Below are 4,585 nucleotides of genomic sequence, written 5' to 3'. Positions count from 1 at the left end.
GGGATCCCAGACCAATACAATTAGTGTGCCTCCTCTATTTTAAAACCCACGAACCGCCACTGCAGACTGATCAACTGAGATGTGGGAGTGATTGCAGGAGAAGGCCTGATTCTTGTCTGGGTGTTGGCTTGTCCCGTAACTGATGACGGCCAACTGATGGGTCCAATTGCATGCACTAAACAGAAAGGTTTTAATATCAATTTGATGTCAGCCAGTGAAGGCTATGTGGGATCTGACAAATCTGAGTCAGGCCATCCCTGGGACAGTCACACTATGTCTATATCAAACACGAGTGGCACGTTGTGATGCATAAACACTAAATCACTCTCAATCAAATCAATGACGCTGTCTACACTGCTTTAGCACGTCTTCATTGTGGATGGCCGTTTTCTATTTTGGATGCACTACACAGCCTCTTATCCTTGTACTTTTAAAATTAAAATAATTCTTACTTAAAATGTAATAATTAATCTACTTGTTTCTTAACATAATTGTTGCAATACTACCATTATTGCAACCAGATTGCCAGTCATGGATTAGTGGTGCGGATTTTTCAGTGAGGTGGAGGCAAATGACTATTTTTAGGAGTTTTAAGTTTAATTGTTAATTTAATCAGTTCAGGAACAAAAAAAGCAGCTGACTTTATGAATGAGTAATTGAATCATTCATTTAACTGATTTGTTAAAATTCATTCAGGAACTGAAATACCACTACTTCTTTTAAATAAGTACTTTGTTACCATGAAAAAAGTAAATTGTATATAGTATTAATATGTGTAGTATGAATGTAATCCAGATAGACATTCGTCATGTTGTCATTGTCATGTGACCTACCAGGGTCAGTTGCGTCACTTCGCTGCCATTTATAAATCCTCTGCTGTGGCCTCATGGGATAGTGAAGTGTCCATTAGATGCACACTTCAGAACCTCATTAGAAATAGTAGATCGTAGAGGTAGCTTTTGCCTTCTGTTTTATGAATACTTACGAATTTACACATACTACTAATTTCAAATACTGTTTATCGCCTACTGTGTAGTAGGGAAGTATGCATATTTTGTTGCTTGCAACATTCTGCTTCGGTTTTGTTTGGAACTATTTTCATTGGTGGAGCAAAAATAGAGAATGTCTAAAATGTAAGCTGATTGATATTATGTTGTTTAATGAACTTCTGTATAGAAAGCAATATATTAGCAATTTTTCAGAATGATCTGAATATTCAAGCATTATATAAGCACCTTATATGTTGTAAAACTTGATGCGTCAAAGCTGCACGTCATCTCAGAACATTCACTCTATTATTTACAGATAGGACTATATAACAATCATATCAGTGAATTTTCTGAGATGTTCAACTTCACTTCAAGTGTAGACAGATTCAGTGAAGAAGCGTGTTATTTATTACGTCAGTTTTTCAGTCGCTTCACCCATTTTCTTTTGCCATATTCACATGATGCTCCAAACTCAGGCATACTCTCAAAATCAAACATGACAGACTGTGAGAGTTTAGGAGGTTTTAATCTAGTGAAGGGAAAAGCAGCAGGAATAGGAACACTTTGTGCATAAAAACCCGGACAATGTCTGTAAACTGTGCCAAACATCCAACATCTAAAAGATCAGCAAACCCTTCACTCCCTACATGACATCCATCTCTTGAGCGGGGATTTACTGTCCTTGCAGATGTTTGTCTGGTGAAGAAGTGCTTGGCCCGCTGCAGCTTTTGCCAGGGTTGACTGACAGCAGGAAATCACCTCATGAACACAATGTTCTTAGATACATGGAATATCAAGGGGAGTCACGTGTTGTTATGACTTTGATGAAGTGTTTCACTCTGCCTTATGTCAGGACAATGCATCTGCTGACAGCAGTCTTTCCAATGCAACTCTACGGTGTTTGGAGACACCATTAACCCTGCGCTTCTGCATTGATTGAATCAGCAAAGACGTGGTTAAAGTTACGTTGTGGCCTGAGAGGTTTTAGTGCCTCTGTAGTACCCTTACTAATTAGTTTGAGCCATGGTGTCATATTCCTGCGTTGTCTGCTGCTCTGATACCACAGTCACCCGGAGTAAAACTTTACTGCTAAGATATTTCTCTGTCATAGGTTACTATCACTTAGTGGAGATGCTCATTTATGCATCTTTTATGCAACTTCTTAAGTTCTTATGCAACTTAATTTCTGCACCACCACCGACAACCAAATGGAATTTTAATCGGTTTGTTTGAGTGAACATAACAACATTGGCTCAACCGATGGTGTGAGTTTTGGGGCGGGATTATCTCTTTGCCCAAGCAAAGGATGGTGGCGGATTGTCTGAACAAAAATGAACAAAAGTCACAGAACAAAAATGTACGAATGAGATCGTACAAATTTAAACGAGTTTGCCGCCAATTTGCCAAGAAGTTAAATAGTTGCAAATTGCCATGAGAGTGTATTGTAGAAAAGATACATTGCAAAAAATGAATAAATAAATAAGCAAACATTTAAAAACATTTCTTGATGAGTATTTTTGTTTTCCAGTACAACTATCTAAACATTCTTAAAATAGAATACATGTACCTGAGAAGTAAAATTTCATAACACGTTGAGTTAAGTTAAAAAAGAAAAAATACCTGCCTGTGGGGTAAGAAAAATAAACTTGTTTTCCCTTTAAATTTAGCTTAATTTTCTTACTACATTAACAGATATTTTTCTTGTTTTAGGCATGAACTCACCTAATTTTGATTCAAAAAAATTCTTCAGAAAACAAGACTTCCAACTGCTTCTCGATGCATTTTAATTTATGAATGCTTAGATATTCGTACTGGAAACAAGACAAAACTACTAAGTTAGGACATTTTTTGCAGTGTATTACATCACATTTAAGTTGAATGTGTTTTTCATTAAACTCATAAAAAATTCAACTTCTCAAAATAGCTACAAAATCAATTTGGATAGCATATCACAGATAATATCACTTTTATAATAAATGTCTATTTTGTCCATTATAATAACGTCCATCATAAGAAATGTCCATTTTGAAATCTCTCACTGCCCGATTGCAGACTTTGGTATCTTGGCAAATCTGAGCAGAGTCTGTGACAGTGCTGAGAACTCTGGAGGAGACACAGGGGGAACATCTGAGAAACAGAAGACTTAATTTGCACTTTGTCTCTGAGAGATTTTCTCTGATGTGTTTTCTCTCTTAAAGGCACTTCTTGATCAGCACTCATGTATCAACTTAATCTGTAGCAAAACCCCAATGGAATACTAGCTGTGAACATGTCTTTTTGCCATTTTAAGCCTTTATTTGCATCACTTGGTTTGATTACAGGAACCATTTTGAACAGGTTATTCAAAAGTTCACAAAAACATGAAGAGAAAAGCTTGAAAGAAATAGGAACTCTTCTTCCTGCATTATAGGCTTAAAGGAAGGAGAGAAACGAAAGAGAGAGCCAAAGTGAAAGAGAGATAGAGATGCTTGATTTTATTATTAATGGCTGAGTGGTGTGCACAACCTAACACCATACTGCCCTCTAGCAGCATTTGGAAGTTTAATACGGTTTATTTTCATGCATCCCTGAGAGCCAATCCCAACCTTTAGTAGAGCTCATATTTATTCTGGCCACAAATTAACTAAATAATAAATTCATATTGTAACCAAGTGAGAGCTGTTGCCCTGTAGACATGTAAGAAGGCCTATCATTTGTTCACAGCACAGCTTTGATGCTTATATATCTTTCTCAAAAAAAAAAAAAAAGGCAAAACATCCAACTGAAAAAAATAAATCAAACCATATATTATATGACATAGCAAAAGCTAGGGGATAACCTGCCACTGCTGAATTTTGCACCTATACATCTGCCTGTGGCGATTTTAAAAGGCAGCATACACTGTAATTGGTCTCAAAACAGACCTAAAATATAGTAATTTCAAATGGGTCCATAAATATTCTCACTAAGCCTATGATATCATCAGGTGTACTTTTGATTCCCCATGTATCTAAAAAATAAGTGCTTGCACTTCTTCAAAAGTAAAAAGGAAGATGACTGAAGCAGAAGGTCAAAAGCTGCAAAATATTTCACATTGATCTGTGACACCCAAAAAGGATTCACTTCTAAAATACCGAGCTAAAATTCCAAGCTTCAAACGTCCACACAGTCAACACATACTCAATTTGGTCCAGCCATGAAGCCTCAGTTGCTCGGCTAATTTAGCAATTTGCTGAAAGAATGCACTAACGCTTACCTACCGATGTCATTCAGCAAATCAGTTATGGTGAATGCAATTAATATTCATAAGCCAAGCCACTCCTGGCACACTTTGCACACTGAGCTTTCGTAGTTCCTGTGGAGAAAAGACACATGCAAGTCATCCTTGATGAAAATATGCATTTTTATATTCATGGCTGTCTCACCAATGTTTAAACTGTATTATTATGCAAAAATACTGCTTTTAGGATTTCAAATTGCATCTCATATGAGCAAATCCATGACAACAAGGTATTTTAAATACTTGTGCACGCAGCTATGCCAGTGAAAACCATTACAAATGGATGCATTATTTCTTAGTACTTTACTGGCTGCACAGAATTTTTTTTCTAGTAAAA

The sequence above is a fragment of the Sinocyclocheilus anshuiensis genome, unplaced genomic scaffold (assembly GCF_001515605.1).
Source record: "Sinocyclocheilus anshuiensis isolate Anshui unplaced genomic scaffold, SAMN03320099.WGS_v1.1 scaffold470, whole genome shotgun sequence".
Classification (NCBI taxonomy): domain Eukaryota; kingdom Metazoa; phylum Chordata; class Actinopteri; order Cypriniformes; family Cyprinidae; genus Sinocyclocheilus; species Sinocyclocheilus anshuiensis.
The sequence above is the reverse complement of the archived record's forward strand: the minus strand, read 5'-3'. Positions refer to the sequence as shown.